This window comes from Narcine bancroftii, chromosome 7 (assembly GCF_036971445.1).
Source record: "Narcine bancroftii isolate sNarBan1 chromosome 7, sNarBan1.hap1, whole genome shotgun sequence".
Taxonomy (NCBI): Eukaryota; Metazoa; Chordata; class Chondrichthyes; order Torpediniformes; family Narcinidae; genus Narcine; species Narcine bancroftii.
The window spans coordinates 159,646,495-159,667,971 of NC_091475.1; the positions used below are offsets into that span (position 1 = coordinate 159,646,495).

Genomic DNA, 21,477 nt, shown 5'->3' on the forward strand with positions numbered 1-21,477 from the left:
TAAGTTTGCATTTCTCCAATCCCATGTGGCCTTGGTGTATTTTCAGGAGAATTTATTTTTTCATTGTTTCTGGTGTTATCAGCCGAGACCCTGCCAGCAGTAACCATATAACCATTTACAGAGCGGAAACAGGCACCAGTTCACTGATTTTGTGCGCCCTCTTCAGGCACTGGTCCCAGTAGATCTTTATTCAATAACGATGGGCGAATTCAATGCAAGTGGAATCTTATTGAAATTGAAAGCAAGATTGTTGTCCTGGCACCACACAACCAGATTCTTGATCTCCACACCGTTCTCCAGGGATATGTCATCACTGACAGACCAATACTGGCGTATTGTAGGCTGTGCCTGTTTTATCCTTTCTGACCATCCCTGAATCACCTGTTGGGAGAAGCAGCTGCAGCTCTTCATCTTTTGTGGTTTCTTCTTTAAACAGGTTTAGTTTGTTATTAGTTATCAAGGTGATGCATCTTGATTTTCTTTTTTTCATTTGGGGAAAGATGTGACAAAGCATCGGCAAGCACCATTTCCTTCCCTGGCCTATACTTCAAGGTAAAGTCGTAACATTGGAGCTGGAGGAGTAGCCTCTGTCATCTGGCTGGTGCCTTGCTTAGGTTTTTTCTGGATGTGTTCCAGCGAGCGATGATCACTCTCTACCACAAACTGTCTCCCATAGAGGAATTTTTTGCATCATATACGATTGCCAACAGCTCCCTTTCAATATTGGCATTCTGGGTCTCTGCTGTTGTCAGAGCTTTTGAAGCAAAGGCTATTGGTTTTCCTTCCTGAACCAATGCTGCCCCAAGGCCTCTGATGGAAGTGTCTACTTGTAATGTGACAGTTTTTTTTCCTGTCATAGTAGCTCAGTTCTACTTCTCTGCAGACCACTTCCTTAAGCTTGTCGAAATCTCGCTGATGCGATGGTGATCACTGAAACTCCACATCCTCTTTCAGCAACTCTCTAAGGTTGGCTATGTGGTCTGACATGTGTGGGGTGAAGGAACTCATATTTTGGACCAGGCCGAGGAAGCCTCTTAGTTCCTTTATGTCCTTTGGGTGTTCCATTTCAGCACTGGCTGTTACCTTCTCTGGGCTTGGCCTGACCCCTTCAGGTGTGTTCACCATTCCGAAGAACTGGCACTCCTCCACCTTAATGATGCATTTGTCTGCATTGAGTTTGATGCCGTCCCCTCTTGTTCTCTCCATGGCCTCATGTAGGTGGAGATCGTGGGTTTTCCTGTCTCTGCCAAAGATCTGAATGTCATCTGCGATGCCGACAGGGCTCTTGTATCCCCTGTAGGTCTCTTCTATCTTTTGCTGGAAGATATCTTGGCTCACCTTTAGGCCAAAAGGTAGGGGCAGGAACTTGTACCAGCCAAATGGAGAGTTGAATGTGTTTAGCTGTGTCGATTCTTCATCCAGCTTCACATTCCAATACCCATTCTTGGCATCTAGCTTACTCAAGATTTTGGATCCCGCTAGTTGTGCATGTGCATGTGTCTCACTGAGCATGCTCACCACTCAAGTGTGATGTGGCTCTTACAGTCTTGCAATATTCATGCTCCAACATAAAATAGACCCAAGTTTCCTCAAAATATAATATTGATGATCTCGTGAAGACTTTTGCAACATTGACCAAAATGCGATAGAACTTTCTACAAAAAAAGATTTAAGTGGTTTAGTTCAGTCTGAAACCAGAGGCTTCAAAGACTATGAAATTATGAGGTGTGAATTGCCTATGGTAGATCAGAAGTGACAGGATACAAGCATGAATTCACAGTTTACAGGTCATCAATCCCGCTCAAAACAAAAAAAAAGCAGAGGAAATGTTGGCCAGTGATCAAGAGAAGTTACAAAAAGCATTAGTTCAATAAAAATGTAATTAATGTTACTAAAAAGCAGTGAGTTTCACAGCATTGAATATGAGAGTGAAAGAAGAACTTGAGATCAGACTAGCAAGAAACAGACTGAACAATTTTATATAGATACATAAATGAAAAGTAGAAGGTAAACTTAAATTGGGTGTTTAAAAACTGAGAAGGAAAATTATAATTGGAATGAAAGAAATGAAATAAAAATTAAACAGATATTTGTTACATCTTCACAAGAAAATTAATGATGAACTTGAAATTAATACTGAATTAGGCCAAAAAGATGATGAATACTCAAGTCTTGATGCCTTGCCTGAGAGGGTATTAAAGGAATTTACTGTGGAATAATGGATGCATTGATTCCATCCTCCAGACTTCCAGATGCGGCGATGCTCATACAGATTGGAAAGCTGCAAATTCAACCTGACTATTTAAGAAAGGATGGCACAAGAGGACAAAGGACAATAGACCTAAATTACTCTGAAGTCAGAATGCAGGAATCCATTATTAAGAAAGTGGTACTTAAAAAAATAATAATAGGATTGGCAGAGACAACATGGATTTATGACAAGGGATGCAGACTTCGAGGAAGCAGGAGATCAGCACAGGGCACCAGAAATGGGAAGAACATCCTTCCATTGAGAAGGAAAAGTAGAGGAGAAGACCCTACAGAGAAAGTGACTACAGCAGCGGACCAGCAAGGGGCTCAATTGCTCCCACAGCCCACACAGTTTGTGGGCTGCCAGCGACTTACATTCTAAGAACTCACACAGGCTGTGGGTTAATGGCGACTTGCAGTCAAAGGACCCACACAGGCTGCGGAACGTTGGAGACTGATACATGGGAGCCAGGTCTCTGGGATTTGAGAAGGAGCTGAGGGCGAAGGGTTTCCCAAGCGCCCTGGGCATTGAAGGCTTCCTGATTGAATTGGAGGTTTGGATCTTGGATCTGGAGCTCGTGTTTCCGATGGTTTGAAGAGGAGTCTGTATGGCTGCAGAGGATGTAGAAGCATTGGAGGCAATTCCACAAGCTCTCAGTGACTCTGAAGGGACTTGCTTTTGCTTCGCTTTCTCCTATTATAACGGGCAGTGGGCAATGCTCATGGTGACTCTTTGCCATACAGCATTCAAAAGTTGAATTAACTCATTTATATTACATTTTTAATGTATTATTATATGATAATAAAAGGAAATGTCATAATGAAGGTGATATCTGACAAATTTCCTGTTCTTTTTAATGTGAGGAGGTTGTAGAGAAGCTTTGTGGCAAAGGAGACAAGTTGAGAGAAGAGGCAAGGATGGAATATAACATAGAAAAATATGAACTCATCCGAAGTGGTCAATTAAATAAAAAGATCTAATATTTTTAAATGGTGAAAAGTTGTAAGTTCTGAGAGGAACCTTGCACAAAAATCATGAAAAGTTCAAATTGCTCTGTGGTATGAAATGTAATTAAGAAGGCAAATGGTCCACTGGCCTTAATTACAAGAGGATGTGAGGAGAAGAGTGGTGATGTCTTGTTCCAATTATCTACTACCTTACTGAAATATTGTGTGTAGGTTTGGTCTCTCTGCACAAATAGAGTAATGAAAGTTTGTCAGATTGATTCCAGGAATGACAGGTTTGGTGTGCAAGAAATGATTAAGTAGTCTGAGGCGGTAGTCTTTGGGCTTAGAAGAAGGAAAGATGTTCTCAATTAAATAAACAAAATTCTTATGGGTGCATGGAGGGATGATGCAGGCCAAGGTACCACACTCTTAATGTAATATGCCAGCCATTCAGGAAATTTCTATCCAAGAGGGCTGCAGCAGCTCAGGTGCTGAGTATAATCAAGTGAGAGATTGATAGATCTCTCATCTCATTGATATCCTTCAGATATTAAAGACATCTAGAGAATGAGAAACAGAATCAGGATTTATTGTCATGAACAAGTCATAAAATGTGGTGTTTTGCGGCAAACATTTATATTATAACCATCTTACAATGTTAAATTTTTTAAAAAATAGTGATGCATGAAAAGTAAGGCAATGTTCTTGGAATCTGATGCCAGCAGGGAAGAAGCTGTCCCTGTGCCACTGACTGCTCATCTTTAGGCTCTTTTACCTTTTTCCTGATGTTAGCAGAGTGAAGAGGGCATGGCCTGAGTGGTGGGGATAGAGGATAGAGGCTGCTTTTCTAAGACACCTCGATGGAGTGAGTTCTGGTGGCTGTGATGTCACAGACTGAGTTAACAACCCACTGGAGTTTATTCTTGTCCTAAGTTGGCACCTCCATACTAGGCAGTGATGTCACCAGACAGAATGCTCTCCTGCAGAAGTTTCTGAGAGTTTTCAGTGACATACCAAATCACCTCAGACACCTCACAAAGTATAGCCATTGGCGAGCCTTCTTCGTGATTGCATCAACATGGAGACTCCAGGACAGATCCTCAGAGATGTTGACACCCAAGAATTTGAAGTTCTTGACCCTCTCCATTACTGAGCCCTCGCTGAGGACTGGGTTGTGTTCCCCTGACTTCTTCCTGAGTTATAGAGATATAGAACGAGTGCAGGAAGGAGATGCAGGGATAAATGATCAACCATGATCATATTGATTAGCAATGCAAGCATAGAAGTAGCAAAACAGCCTCTTTCTGTTTCTATTTCTTAGATTCCATGATTGTGATTTTTAAAAATTCTCTATGCCATTGTAAGTTCCTTCAGCAAAGATTGAGATTCCAATGAGAAGCTACAAGAACAGTTGAAGTTCAAAATATGGGAAAGAATCAAACCAACCATTGATTGCCTGATCTACAGAATGCAACAACTAGAGCTTGTGGAGATAGCGAGAGTAAAATATTCCAAGTAACCTCGACACTAAGTCAGTGAATTAGTTTTCTCATTTGAAGGTTGCTGGGAGCATTTGGCTTAGCATTTTAAATTGGGCATTGAAAAGGAGAACATGTTTTACATATCACAGCCCGAGATTTGAAGTCTTTGGGTCTGGAAACAAATTAAGTTCTGTTCTCTATTCTTTTTTTTAGTACAAACAAATCTAAAAAGAACAACAAACATCCAAAGCTTACAAATATGGAAAATAGGAAGGTGAACAAATTTGAAATTCCCTTTCATCAAAATGAAAACATTGGTATTCTCAGTAGCACACACAGCATTGGTGGAAAGAAAAGCAGAGCGAGCATTTTAGTCAATAACCTTTCATCAGAACTGAGAACAAGTAGAAATCAAGGAAGTTTGATCTTTGCTCAGAATAGGGAGGTGTGGAGGGGAAAATGGGAAAGTCCACAATCAACTGGAGACCAAGACAGTTTGAAGCAAATGGGGAGCTTCTACTGGCTTATAGAAGTGATACAGCCTTGTTAATTTCAGTTCGGAGAAAATATACATCGAAGCTGAACAAGAGCAGAGGAGAATGGGGAGGTGGGGAAGATGATGATACTGTGAAGAACAAAACAATGCAGTTACTGAAAATCTGAAATAAAAGAGGGGTGTGGACATATCAAGCAGTTCAGTGGATTGAAGTAATATTCTGGATGGGGTTGATCAAATTCATAGTCATAAAACAAAATAGCGTGGAAACAGGCTCTCTGGCCCACTGAATCCACAACCTACAAGTATCCATTTTTACACTAGTTGCACCCCAGATTCCTATCATCTTCCCCTGCCCCCAACTTCTCCCACTCAACTATAATTGAGGAAAAATTGACAATGGCCAATTAATAGACTGACCCATGCTTTTGGGCCACGGGAAGAGACTGGTGCACATAAAGAAAACACATGATTAGTTATCTGGCACTTTTCAATTTGAGACATTTGACTTTCAGAATTCTCTCTATTTTACGCACCATTCTCTCATAGCTGGATTGTATATGGGAGGTGTCTAGCATTCCTACACAGGGTCTTTCCTCTGTCTCATCCATTGCCAGAATGAGGCTAAACCTAAACTTCTGGAAAAACTTATCATATGGCCTCTGGACACCATTAAACCCAACAAAGTGAATATTGAATTTTCCTATTTTATGTGCAACCTTCACATCTTTCTGTTTCTATTTCTCCTTTATCTGCACCTGTTCTCTCCTTTCTCTCAAATCTCCAAGTTGTCTCTTCCCATATCTGTCTCTCCACCTTTCCCACCATCTGTAAAGTCCCCTATCACCACTTGGCCCCATCACCTTTTATTCACCCTTATATACTTGATATCTTCCCTTCTCAATATAGGCTTGATGAAGGGACCCAACATAAAATGATTAGCCATTTCTATCCACAAATGCTGCTGACCTGTTCCACCCCTCTGACATCACCTTGTTCAATCAAACTAATGTAACTTTTTTGGTAACTTGAACTAGTCACTCTAGTGTGTACAAATAACAGAGGTTTAACTGGACTTTATTTTCCTTGGAAATTACTGGTGGCTGTTAAGATTTTTTTTATACAAATGAACATTGAAAAAAACTGCAAAACCAATTTTGTGGAAGTGGTAGAGACAGTGCTTGTAATTATATATTTCTTTCTTGAATGAAATAAAGGGATGAGATTAAGCAAAAGAAAATCCACAGTGAGTTGTCTAGATCATTTGTATGAACTAGAAATTCTGCTTTAATTTTGATGAGTACTTTGTAGAGCCTTGAAAAAGAGCCTTGAAAAAGATAGGCATTTAGGACCTGTGAAGCAATCATTTTTTTTGAATGGTGTGGAAGAACATGTTAATTACTTGTTATTATGATGCAGTGATGCGATAATTTTAAAAGTGATTCTTGAAGGGGGATAAGGGGATGGAATGATTGACAGGAAGTTTCTTTTAGTCTATCTTATTTTGCATTTTGTGTGGTGATTGTGAAGATTCTTTTCTTTGCATTAGCATCCTTCCAGAATCCTTTAGAATAATTATGGTGGAGTTAACCTTGACATACATGTTCAAATTGGTGGAAAAAGTGAGTGTGCTTGCAGCTATTTGCTTCAGATTTTTAAAAAATTCAGATTATAGATAGGAAAATAGCAATTGGTACATAGCCTAAATTTAAAATCTATATTCTATTCTCTTTTCATTCTATCTTAGAACAATAAATGTCCTTATCTATTATACCATTTATTTATTTTTGTGTTAAGCTCTTTCATGTTGCATTTAAATTGTCAATGTCCTGTCTCTGGCTCTAAAACCTAAATGAAAGAAAGTTCAGCATGAACCTATTTACTTCCTGGGAAACCAGTAGAAGTGTACACACAAAAAACGGAGGCTTCAGAACAATTTGAAAATTTAAACCCACCTTTCATCTCATCAATTGCTTGGAGTGCGAACATTAGGCCAACTATCAAAGTTCATTGTTACACAGACAGTGAACTCCTTCATTGCACTATTTCAAAAAGGATATTAAGTGGAGGTGCAGCTTCTAAGGAAGTACTTTATGTGACTTTTCTGTTGATAAAGAGCCTTTAAGCAATGTGTTACATGGTCATGGTAATCAGAGAGACTTATAAAGGAGTTGGTTGTATAACCCAAGTTTTACGGCAGTATTTTAATTGCAACGTGAAAAGAGATTTTCTCTCTTTTATCTTTTAAAACTTTGCAGTCTGCTCACTCAGCACCATGCATCAATTTTTCACATTCAATCCAAACTACGAGGTCAAGATAATAAAGTTTTCTCAATGAAAAGCAGTCATTGCTGCTCCACAGTTAACTGGCAGGAGCTGTGTTACAGGTCAAGCCATCTAGTCACTGGGATTTTTGTGTTTACCTCAAGACAGAATGTAGTCAGGAAAAGCGCTGATTACTCTCTAACTGGGCTGGACCTGTGAGAGAAGCAGTGTCTCTTACCACATGCTGAATTAAAATACAGGCACCAAACTCTCGGATCAGTGGATTTTCTGGATGCATTTGTGCAATCTACATTTGCTCTGTTCATTGTGAGCTGAATCAGTTTCCAGATCAAATTGGCTGGAATAACTTTGGTCCATTCCATTTCAGCTTTTGAAATCAGTATATTCTGGTATTTATACTCAGCATAAGTATTGAAGCCAAGCCAAAGAAGAAAGAAGAAGTATTTGTACTTTTATGATTTTTAAGGATCTTTATTGAAACTTTAACCCCTCGTGTTAGTTTATAAGCTGACCTTTACAATATGTGAATTTGTGTATATTGATTACCTATCGAATGTACCTGTGAACAAAAGGGATTGATACAAAAATGCTTGAGGTGGTACACCACCAGCCTACTGCAGGGGGCAAACTCTGTACCTGCAGGAGTGTAAGGGGACAGGACAACACCTGGCCGGCTGTCAATCAGTCAGCTTGAATGGATCAAGCCCCAGCCGGTCGGGTGTCAATCACCCTCCGGGATATAAGCCTGCGCCGGCCTCCCGAGGCCTCACACAGGGTTGCTGCAGCCACAGCCAGCCTGGCTCTGTGGAAGTCTTTGTGGATTAAAGCCTGTTGTACAGTCTTTACCTGTGTTTGTCTGATTCTGTCTAACAGTGCACCATAATGCTGCTTTTTGGCTAGAAGAAAGTAAAACCTGTACCTAGGGGCGACAATATGTAATTGCTTTAAGCTCTGGGTCTTGGTTTATTAAAATTAATTTTTAGACCTCAAGAAATATTTCTGATACATATATAACATGTTCTAACATGTATAACAATTTAATTTGTTGCAGAAAATCATGGTAATGAATAACAGATGTTACCTGAAATTCCAGTCCAGGGGTCTGTTGTTCTGTGAGTGTTCTGGATTAGCAGGGATCTTACAGAGCGGACGAGCAAGCTGAAACAGCACCCAGTCATTCTAATTAGGGAATCTTCTGTTCAAAGAACATGTTGAGATCTGTATGTAAATTCATATGGGAATCACTGATGTCACTATTTGATTTACAGGAATATAAAAGATTCTATCCCTTTCCCTGCAAAATTGCTGGCTAATTGAAAAATGGTTCCTGCTTGCAAGCACACATCAAAGGCTGAAACAGAGCTGCAAGTCCAAGACTACCTTTCAGTTTTTCCTCTATTTTTAAAAATGTATCCTTAGTCTGTGGACATTGCTGGCGGGAGGGGGCACAGGCATTTATTTCTCAAAGCCTAACCACCCTTGAAATATGTGGACAGCCCTTCAATCACTGTGGTCTGTATTGTGAAGTCACTGGCATCATGTAGTGAAGAGGAGAGTTCCTGGATTTCTTCTTATAGCTGACACCTGCACTTTACTTTGCCTCCCCCCCCCCCCCCCCCTGGCCTGACTGGAGATCAATTGTAACCAATGCCTCCCCAGACCTTCTTATTCTTCTGCCAACAGATTGCAGTCCTTGTGGCTCTTAAGAAATAAAAACACAAGGGTAAAATTAGGGATAGTGTGAAAATAGGTGGATTTTAATGGAATGGGGAATGACAAGAAAGTAGGAACCACAGTTTACACAAACTGAATGTTGTAAATCAACATAAATTATGAAATGAAAGGTGAATAGCGTATAAGGTGGTTGTATGAGTATGACAACTTAGCAGTGCTATTGGGTGTAAAAAGTTAGATAAATACTGTATCAGATATCAACTTGGATTTACAATGGCTACTGTGGGTGTGGTACTTGAGGCCCTGTGGGAAACTGGCGCTGCTACTGATGGGAGATACCATTTGAAGATGGGATCACTCATCTTTTGAAGTTATTGCAGCACCACATCCAGATCCTTTTAGGGTTGACCCCTGCCATGGATAAAACAGTGATCATCTCCTTCAGACATTTGTGCATGTATTTGAGGGCTCTTAAACTCTGTGGAAACAACTCACCACTTCCTGCAGTGTGTCATGCTCTTAACCCCCTGTGTTGCAAATCTTGAATGACTCCCAGGTCCACTTCAGACCCTCAAGAACTCTTATCTACTGAAGCCACAGAATAGTGTACTTCTTCAGTGAAAGTTGCCTTTAACTGGTATTATCCATTTGTGGAGACAAACTCCAACTAAGGCAATTATCAGCGAGATTAGTAATTACTTCATGTTGTAATTATTATCATGAGAAAGCCAAGAGAATTTGGTGTGCTGCCTGCATTCAAAGCAATGAGCATCATTTATTCCACTTCAAGGTCCCACCTCTGTGATCAGGGTCATTCCAAATTTTCTCTAAATCAGCACAGTGTCAAATGTGGCAGATTATGTTCAGCATGAAAATAAGAGAAAATTTATAATATGCTGTGCAAATATCAATGTCAGTATCTCTCCTAACACCAAGAGGCAGGCAAATATCCGAAATGATGCACCATATTATAATATTTGCAACATAATAAGCTAGGGTCAAATCAGAAAGATTGTGGTGGGAAAAAATAATTCATGGGAATCCACACATTCATTTGTATTTTATAACTAAATTATTATAATTTCATTTGATTTTTCAAACGCTTAATTGAAATAGATTAAAATTAAATAAAATATTATTTGCATGCTTGCAAGAGGCTTTGTCAAATGATAATTACAGATACTCTCCAACATACATCGAAGTTTACGTTCTGTCCGACTGGTTGTATCTCAAAATGGATGTAAGTCAGAAGTACGTTGGCATGTCTTGTAGTCCCCACGCTATCAGTCCCCACATTGATTCCACTACCCCACACTCTCTCGACAGCCCACTCTCAGTCCCCACACTGATCCCACTGCCTGTGCTCTCCTGACAACCTGCTGTACCAGCACAGCATTCTTTTATCCTGACAACTGAGAGGGATGCTGTGATGTACTCAATGCTAGGATATCGTCTGACAGTCACTATCATACGCATGCAGCCATTAGCATTGGTGGTCGTGCAACCAAATGTAATTTTTATATTTACATTTTTTTTTAAATTTATACCGTATATTTTTTGGTCATATCTCGGAAGATCTTTCCTGGAACCAACACACCAATGGCATCATGAAGAAAGCCTCTACTTCCTCAGGAGTTTGCGGAGGAGCTAGTGGAGTTGTTCAAGTGAACCGGTACGGACATGAAGGGCCGACATGGCCTGTTTCCGTGTTGTAAACGGTTATATGGTTATATGGTTTGTAGGAATGGTCATAAGTCACATAGGTTGTAAGTTGGGGAGTGTCTGTAATGTATTTTAAAGGACTGCTCGATACCTTCTAAAATGACTAAATGTTGTAATATAATAATTATGGTGAATATTATTGTTTTGAAACAAAACCATTGTCAAACAAAATGCTTTCTGAGCAATATTAGCTTTCATTTGTATTTACATTCTTCTGCTTTCTTTGGCTACTGATATTTCTCAGGTATCTGCTCTCTGCAGGTTGCTATTCCTTCCATAAACTTCACACACCTTTTCGGTAATTTTACACTCAAGCTGATGGCAAACTATTGAATTTGATCTTGTAGTTCATCCATAAATCTGGATGTCAGAATCAGAAGTCAGGAGTCTCAGCCTGGACTGTGTTGTTGTTGAGTGTACAAGATCTGGTCTGATCAGCAGGGGTGGACGTAGGTTTGTTGGGAGTCAGGACTGTGATGGTGGAGCCTGTGGAGATGGTGAGTGCACAGTAGCAAGAGCAGGTCAGAAGTTTCGAAGGTAAGTAATGGGACTTGCTATTGTAGAAACTGAAAATGTGCTTTTATTTTCTGGGAAAGCCTAGTAGCAGGCATTCCACTGCAAGTTGCACAAATATTCTTGGTTTTAGTGGAAGCAGGTACACTGGAAAATGCCTGATGTACAAGTGTGAAATCTGCTTTGGTGCAGATTGAATTTCTGGAGTGATGCAAGAAATGTTCACCATCACATTTGGCTTAGGGAAGGCAACAACATTCATTGTCTGAATTTCAAAGCTAAACATATCATTTCAATGAAATTATAGTGGAACCTCCAACGCAACAAATTATAGGCTACCTTAATGTTCCACTGTGACCTTTCTCTGAGATCTCCACCATCACAGAAGCCAGACTTCACTCCCTGTGATACCAATACTTGGACGAGAGCTCTGGATTCAGCAAAGGTTCTGGGTCCTGATAACATCTCAGTTATAATACTTCAGAGATATCTGTGCCTCCACCAATATTTTTTTATTCAATCAAGGGATGTTGGCTTCACAGGCTGAGCCATCTTTCACTTAGCTGATGATGAGCTGCAGTCCTTGAGATATGGTAATATCCAGGATTTTGACACAGCAACAGTGAAGGAAAAGCAATGTATTTCCAAATCAAGATGATGTGTAGCTTGGAGGCCAATACCATGTGGCGGTGTTCCCATTCTTTTGCTGCCCTTGTCCTTCAAGCTGGTAGAGATTGTGGGTTTTGAGAGTCCTGTCTAAGGACTCTTGGTCAGTTGCTGCCATGCATCTTCTGGATGATACACTGTGGTACTGTGATTCGGAGGTGCAGTAAATGGATGGTTGTGGACAGGGGGTTTGCTATGTTTTTTTCATGTCCATCTTCTTGAATGTTGTTGAAGCTCCAATCATCCACACACTCTTGGTTTAGTCCTTGCAGATAGTGAAGAGGCTTTGGTGAGTTAGGAGGTGAATTACTCACTGCAGTATTCCGAAACTTTGACCTGCTCATGTGGACACTGTAAGTGCATACTCCTGTTCAGTTTCTGGATAGTGATAACCCCCAGGTCATTGACAATGATAACGATCCTTTTGTATATCATTGGGTGCCAGATGGATTTTCTCTTGTTCTCTTTGCCAGCTACTTACTTGTATGGTGTGAATGTTATTTGCCACCTATGAACACAGATGTGATGTTATCATTCTGTGCATTGTCTGAAAAGTCATGAATGGTGCTGAACATCATGCTATCATAAGGGAACATCCTGACTTCTGATCTCATGATGAAGGAAGGTCATTGATGAAGCAGCTGAAAGTGATTGGGCCTTAACCACTACCCTAAGGATCTCCTGCAGCAGTTCTTTTGCTGAGAAGGTTGATCTCCAGCACCACCCCACATTCATTTGTGTTAGTTATGATTCCATTCAGCATACTTTCTTCTCAACTCCAGTTAATCCAGATGTCCTTGATGCAAAACTCAATGAAATGCTGTGTTGATGTCTCCACTCTGGAGTTGAACGTCTTTGTCCATGTTTGAGCCAAGGCTGTAGTGAGATTAGGAGCTAAGTATCTTTGATGGAACTCAATCTGAGCTTCTGGTAGCAGGTTGTTGCTACACAAGTGCCTTTTGATAGCCACATCGATGATCCCACCCATCTATCACGGTGAGTATGAATGGGACAACAATTGGCCAGTTGGATTTGTCCTCCTTTGTTGACAGGGCATATGTCAATAATATATTGGTCATAATGTTGTGGAGCAGTTTTGCAAAGGTTGGTGCAACATCGTGGGCTGAAGACCCTGTGCTGCAAAGTTCTGTGTTCTATATCTGGGTAACTTTCCACATTGTGTGACAGTGGTCACTATGCTATAGCTGTTTTGGAGCACATCTTAAGGACTATTGCCAAAATATTGCCAGGGCTCAAACCTGTTGCTGTATCCAATGCCTTCAGCTATGTCCTGATATTTTGTGGAGAGAAGCAAATTGGCTGAAGTCTGACATCTATCATGCTGGGAGATGGAAATGGATCATCCACGCTGAAGATTTGAGCAAATGCTTACATCTTTACACTTACATTTTTGCACTGATGAGCTGGACTCACTCAGCATTGGGTGCAAGGATATTTGTGGAATCTCTTCCCCTAGTAAGTTGGTTCATTCACAGCTGGATGTAGCAGGGCTGCAGAGCTTAGATCTGAGCATTTGGTTGTGGGATCATTTACATGTCTATTGCATGATGCTTATGTTGATTGGCATGCAAGTCATCCTGTCTCGAAGCTTCAGCAGCTTGGTTCCTCAACCTGAGATATTCTTGCACTCATCATTGAAACAGGGTTGATCCCCTTGTTTGTTGGTGATGACAGAGTGGGGGGGGATATTCTGGGTCAGATGTCCATAGATTGTGGTTTTAAACAATTCTGCTGATGCTGATGGCCAATGGATACCAAGTCCTGAGTTGCCAGATCTTTACGCAGTCTGTTTCATTTAGCACGGAGGTTGGGCCACACCATAGGGTGTACTTTCACTGTGAGGATGGGATATCACCTCCACAAAGACCATGCAGTGTTCACTGGTGCTGATCCTGTAATGGACAGACACACCTGTGATCAGTAGATTGGTGTTCTAATATAGTTATAACATGACAATGAAATGACAACATGGAAGATTGCCAACATGCCATGGTGCAGTCAGTGACATTTACAAAAGCTACAATAACTTTCAACCTTTATCATGAAGAAGTACAAATCCAGTGGGTAAAATGGAACACTATTAATGTCATATTCCCCTTCAAGTTGCACATCTTGTTGTCTTAATATATTGCCCCCTTAAGTTTGCTGGGGCTAAATCTCGGAAACCTACAAATGAGTAGATTTATAGTGATTCAAAAAGATTCAAGATTCCTTTATTGTCACATAATCGTACAGAACATGCAGTTGCCTTCTATCTGCTGTAAGGCAAAGAGTCACCATGAGTATTGCCCAGCACCCCTTACATTAAGAGAGAAAGAGAAGCAAAAGATAGTCCCTTCAGAGACATTGGGAGTCTGTGGATTTGCCTCTAGCACTCACACAGCCTCTGCAGCAACGCAGACACCATTTCGATTTATTGGCAACCCGAGCTCCAGATCCAAACCTTCAGTGCCCAAGGAACCATTCTTGCCCTCAGCACCACCTCAAATCCCAGCTCAAATTCCTTGTTCCCATGTGTAAGTCTCCAGCAGCCTGTGTGGGCCCATCATCCGCTGAGCCCCTCGCTGGTCCGCTCCTGTTGTCACCATTCTGTAGGGTCATCTCCTCTGCTTCTCTTTCCCCATTTCTAGTGCCAGACACTAGTCCATTGCTCCTCAGATTCTGCCACCCCTGGTGGCCACTGGTAAGCACAAGCACCACCATCTTGGGCACTGACCTCTGCAGTTACAAAATTTTACTTACAAACACTGCTGGATCCTTTACTAGACTGTTTAAACCCTGGGAGAGGGTGGTTGAACCCTTCAGAGCAGCGCTGTGTCTGTTCTCCTGGGTCCATACCAGTGGTAGTGCTGCCGCTACTGCAGCTCCAGCAGCACTACCATTTTTTGGTGAACAAGAAAAGGCAGCTTACCACCAACTTCTCAAGGGGATGGACAATAAATCTGGCCATGTCACTGATCTCCCTTATTCTGGAAAAAATAATGAAACAAAAATGGTGTCAAATTATGAGGAGCGTGAAAATACTGGGGAGGGGACAGAAAATTGGTGAGTGTAAGGACAAATGTATCTGATAGCTGCAAATCTGCAAAAGGGTCAACCTGGACATTGGTCTACTCTGAATGCCATGTCTATGTGCGTTGTAGAGAGAACCCTAAAAATAAACAGAGCAAAACATTGAACTAATCCCTGATCTTTTCACAATATGTATTTAATTTGACAAAAGCAATGGAAATACCTCACTGACACAGTGGTGTAGAAAAGACATCTTAAATTAGTAGTGTGGGCTGAGGCAATAGTGTTTTGTTTCAATGGCCTGCTGCTGCAAACTTCCATTGCACTGGAGGCCTTTGATGTTCTGCACCATATCTCGGCATTCCTACTCCGCAGGTGCTAACAGGCCTTTGCTCTGTGCCCTCTCGCAAGCTGATGAAAGGCAGGGCAATTTTATGTCTTAGTTTAAGGCCGCAGTGAGGAGAGAGAGACTTGATGTGTGTGGAGCAAATTGAAGTGGTAAAGTGTTAGTCAAATAGAAAGTAGGAAATCTAACTCACATTAGATTGGGATCGTGGAGAAGATAGTTGTTGAATTGATGGGAAGACCAAGCTTGCAATTCGATTGGTTGGGGATGGATATGTCTGCTGAGTTATGGCAGTGAGTTGGGCCCTCTGAGATGGTGAACTGGCCAGGAGTGTTAATAGCGTATTTAAATTATCCTTTGTTTTTTGAATATTCACTATTGTATCATTTGATACTTCCTGGTGTGTACTCTCAACTTACGCATTCTTATTTCTGTAATGAATAGTGTACTTATCTCCATCCATTTGATCCTCATCAAGCTGATCAAAATGCATGATTTTTTACTAAAATCTTCAAAATGAATTCTGTGCATCCTTTGAGATAGCTTTAAAAAACTCCAACAGTTGAGAAGATTTCCAGCATATAGGTTGATTTTTGCATACTGAAATGCCAACCAGAGTGTCTTGAGATGCCAAATATTGTTCGTGCAGCTCTAAGAACACTGGCCAAGAATTTTTTTTTTCAAAAGATTTACTTCCTGAAAATAAATTGGGGATTCTGAAGCTGAACATAAAGACAATTTCATATTTGTTGTATCTCATAGGAAGTTGGAGACATATTTTATTGAATTTAATATGTTCAATTGCACAATGATCCTGATATTTTGTGTTAGTTCAACTGACCTAAAAATGTTTTTCTGTTGATTTTCATTTGTACTCAGCATCTAATGCCTCTCTTGTCAGTGACCAACAATAATTGGCCAGCATTGACGGATTCCTGTTGCCCTGATACTATTTTTTCATGGACGAAATGTCCTGGTGAAAATTTACTCCATGTTTGTCACTGATAGCACCCAGATCAGCAGGGAAGAAGTCCAAGTGCGAATGCAGAAAATGAATGTTCAATGACATGTGGCACTTTATGGTTATGATGCTAGAAGCAGACATAAAATATGACAGGAACTTAAAAAAAAAAGGTTATATCTAAAAAATGGTACATGATAGGAAAATCTTAAGGTGATTTTGATCATCAACAGCCCAAAATCCATAAAGTACATCCAAAAGTGTTCCAGGAGCAACATTCTCATTGCCTATTAAAATTATATCAGTATTTGTGTATTCCCAATCAATTATCTCACAGAGAAGACAAGGAGTATCATCCTATTTTTTTTTAAAACTAAGGCAAGATATTGCAGCATTTGAATTTTTAAATAATTTGTAATGAATCTTAATCTCATCATCAGACCTTGTATAGACATATTGTTCACAATGTTTACCTATTTTGCAAACATTATGAGCAATTTTCCAGATTCTGGCACCTCTAACAAAGTCTTAAAAATCTTTATCCCATTTAATTTAGTAACAGTAGAAAAATCACTTTGTACCGATAGTGATTCTGGGTAATTATATTTGTCTGTTTCAACTGATGCCATCGGAATGGAATGAAATGCCAAGTGCCAGAGTCATCAAAGTGAGAGCTATGGCAATTGGAGATCGCTTTGTTTTAGCTTTACAACAATAGAGCTATCTTCCATTGCTATAGTAATGCCATATCACACCAGATTATGATTGCACTGAAGGAATAAATGTAGCTATTGATTTATGAACTGTTTCCACTTAGAATTTGAATGAAATCAATTATAAAATGACTTTGATGGAGATTTGGTGTTAAATTATTTAAGAGATTGCTTTCCAAACTGAGGTTACTCATTCCGTATCAAACATTGCTATGAGCTGCAAGCATAGATTTGAGTGTCACACATGTTGACCCACCTTCATCATTTTGGTGTCATTCATTTGATTTCTGCATAGTGTCAGAGATAGAGTTCGAGTGGCCATTTTCATTACCTTCATTCTTTGATGCATATATCGCAAGTAAATGAAACACTAGATACTGTGACTGATTTTAATTTAATGCAGTATGAGACAGCAAACAAACTTACCAACAACAAGTTAATGAAATGTGGTTGGTCCATTCCTACTTGAGATAAGAATGAGCTGGCTGCTGTAATGATTGCATTTTTACTGTATTGTTAGAACCATAGAACATTACAGGACAAAAAACAGGCCCTTTGACCCTTCTAGCCCGTGCTGAATTATTTTTCTACCTAGTCCCACTGACCTGCACTCAGTCCATAGCCCTCCATAAACCTCCCATCCATGTACTTGTACAAATTCTTCTAAATGTTAAAATTGACCTCACATTCACTACTTCAGTTGGCAGCTCATTCCACACTTTCTCCATCCTCTCTGTGAAGAATTCCCCCTAATGGACCCCCTAAACTTTTCTGCTTTTACCCTTTAACCATGTCTGGTTTGTATATCACCTAGTCTCAGTGGAAAAAGCCTACCTACATTTACTCTGTCTATCCACTTTTGGGGAACGATGTATTTGTGTTCCCAGATCCCTCTGTTCTCCTGCACTTCTCATTTACTCTGTATCCCCTTCATTGGTTTGTCCTTCCAAAATTCAACACCTCACACTTGTCTGCATTAAATTCAATCTGCCAATTTTCAGCCTATTTTTTCAGCTGGTCCAGATCCCTCTGCAAACTTTGAAAATCTTCCTCTCGGTCCAAAAAGCATCCAAACTCTGAGTCATCTGCAAATTTGCTGATCCAATTTACCACATTATCATCCAGATCATTGATATAGATAATTGGTTCTCAACCATTTTCTTTCCACTCACATTCCACCTTAAGCATTCCCTATGCCATACGTGCTCTGTGATTAGTAAGGGATTGTTTAAGGTGGTATGTGAGTGGGAAGGGAAGGTTGAGAATCACTGCTCAAGACCCAATTGTTACTGAAATAATTTGGTTGAGAAAAATTGTCATTGGCCCATTTCCTTTGTTTGGAGTTGGTATGTGAGTGGAAAGGAAAAGGTTGAGAACCACTGGTTTACTTTTTTTTTGCAGAGATAAAGATACATGATCAACATTTTGAGTGCCCTTAATCAAGCTATGAAAAAAAATTATTATAATAACATTGTGTCAACGATAAGTGGTTAGACTCTCATTGGTTAGAGGTGTATTTGTGTGGAACAAGTATTGCCATTTATTGTGTGACAGAGTATATAGATATGTTTTTTAGGAGATAATTGGGAAAGGTTTGTTAGAGTAGGTCACATACAAACCCTTCAAAACAGATCTTATTTAAAATACTGGAGCTCTGCTAATGCTAGACATATCGGCCTCACAGCCTTTGCAAGAGCTTTAGTAATGTCCAAGGGACTTCACTAATGGAATGGTGTTTACAAAAAGGCAACAGATGAAAGATATTTTCAGAGGCGGCTTCTGTCTGGAAGAGAAGAGGGACATGTGGTTTTGCAAGCAGAGTCAAACAGGTTTTTCTCTGTCTGTGTGTGTGTGAGAGAGAGAGAGTGAGAGAGAGAGAGACAAACAAACACACACACACACACACACACACACACACACACACACACACACACACACACACACACACACACACACACACACACACACACATATCACTTGTACAGTGTTACAGCCAGTAACAGCAGCTGGGACTGGAACAGGACAAGCTGGCGAGCTTCTGGAAAACCCCATTTGGAAGACAGCCTGGTCAAAGTCTTTGTAGTTCATGCAAGAGGAGAGGACTGGCTGTCTAATGTTTCACTTAGAATAAGAGAAACAAAAAGGCACACTGTGGTGACCTGAAAGAAAGAGGTTATCATCTGGAGAACTCTAAGGGGCAAGTTTCGTCAGCAAGACACTGAACTGGCTGATGGAAGTACATCAGTTGTGGATGTCCTGGAACAGCAAATCTCTCTCTGTAAACTGACAAGAACCTTCCTGAGCAGTAACCAAAGCCTGGTGAACTTTATAAATGTTAAATTCTATGCACAATATAAGAATTGTCTGCAACCAGTGAACTTGGAGGAATGAGAAGTGAGATTGGACTGTGAAACAAAGAACTTTTCAGAACTTACACACATATTTCATACACGTTCGCTTAGAATTAGAAGGGGGTTAAGTTAGGTCCCAGCACCAATCCTGAAGTTAAGTTAGTTCAGTCAATCGTGATAAGTTAAAGTGTGATTCTATTTTCATGTTTAAAGATAATTAAAAGCAACTTCTGTTTAAGTAATCATTTGTCTTGGTGAATATCTATTGCTGCTGGGTTTATGGGTCCTCTGGGCTCGTAACAATTGTCAATAAATTCAGCGATGCTTGAGTGTTGCATACTGGTGTGATAAACTTCACTTTCTGTGGAGTTATGGATGGAATTGACCATTGTGTACTCATCAATGAACATCCACACTTCTGGCTTTACGATGAGAGGAAAGTCATTGATGAAATGGCTAAGGATGTTTGGGCTTAAGATCACAGTTAAGTCGAAGTGTTGCAGTGATCTTCTGTAGCTGGAGTTATTTATTTCAAATCCAGATTTGAGATTTATTGTCTGATTACTGGTATGTACATGACATCACATACAACCCTGAGCTTCACTTTTTTTTCCAGGTGAGGCAGAATTACCACTTATTGGTAGTGCAAAAAAACTACATATCTTACTCATGTAAACAAATAAAGAACTGAAAACAGATAATGAAATGATTGTGCAATACAGAGAGAATTTAAAAAAATAAAGTGCATTATAAAGTGCCTGATAAAAGGGAAGGTTTTGCTGTGATGTCCTGGACTGTGTCCACTAACTTTTGGAGGGTTTTACGCTCGGGTATCGGTGTTCCCATACCACAGCATGATGCATCCAGTCAGCACACCTTCTACCACACCTCTGTAGAAATTTACAAGGGTTTCGAATGTCATAACAGACCTCTGCAAACGTGAAGTAGAGGCGTTGACATGTTTTCTTCACGATGCCATTAGTGTGTTGGGTCCAGGAAAGATCCTCCAAGATAATGGCTTCCAGCATCAACCACAGTGTTGTTCAAGGGATGATTTCAGGTGTTGAAATGCTCCAGGGGTTTCCTTTTTTAATGGTCTTTCTATTCTCCAAAATTACTCAAGATGTGTTGTCATTGTCTTATTGATCACAAAACACCCTGAATTCAAGATGATGTGTTGCCTTGAAACAAATAAAAATATATTAAAAGAAGAAAAAAATTAGAAAATATAAATAATACTTCTCAAAAGTAAGAGATACTCAAAAATCAGAGAAATCATTATTCATCAGTATTCATGTAGACCAAATGCCTTCACTGAAGGATCACAAGAATTAAATTGCTTTGTTAACCCTCTTGCTCACCTTGCAATAAGGAGTAATTTGCAGTGAATTATGACTTAGAAAAGGACCAGAATATTTATAATTTTTTTTGCCATTCATGCACTCTTGTCAGCTGTTTTTTTTATTAGTGGTAGGAGTGGATATATCTCTGAAAATGTCTTACCATGAGAAGGTGACAGCCTCAGAGATATTTCAAAGATGATAGTTATTCAGAAGTCAATGAACCTTTGATCCTCAGTTCTACCATTCTTCCTGAATGCCAAACACTCTCATTTCCTGATTCACTGTGCGTTTTCAGAGTCCCACAAACAGTTTGTTCAGAGGTCTGCTATCTAAAATTGAATGCCTGACCACTGGGAATACTGCAAGTCAGATTCAGCTAAGAGTTGTTGCCGGACTATGTTATAGGGGTTTACCTTGTTGGGTGCGAACCCGTGCAACATCCAACCTTTATGTTGAATTTGCTTTCTTTATTGATGTTAGGACATAAAGCTTTAATCCAAGTTATTTAACTTAAGGCATTGAATGTTGTATGTTACTATATATACATTCTGAAGTTATTGTTCAAACCTATGTCTAAATTTATGTTTCAAGTTCAGCCTATCATCCAAGTTGAGTTCTATTTTATAGCATTTACCCTGAGCTCCACTGTCATGACTCTAAAATTAGATTTTATCCGTTTATGAAAGTAAAACTT

General features: G+C 39.9%; 1 long non-coding RNA gene across 1 annotated transcript in view; it reads left to right on the forward strand.

The window, feature by feature from the left end:
* LOC138740068 (uncharacterized) overlaps positions 1-21,477 on the forward strand; it is a 349,166-nt gene that overhangs the window by 276,955 nt on the left and 50,734 nt on the right. The window lies entirely within an intron of this gene.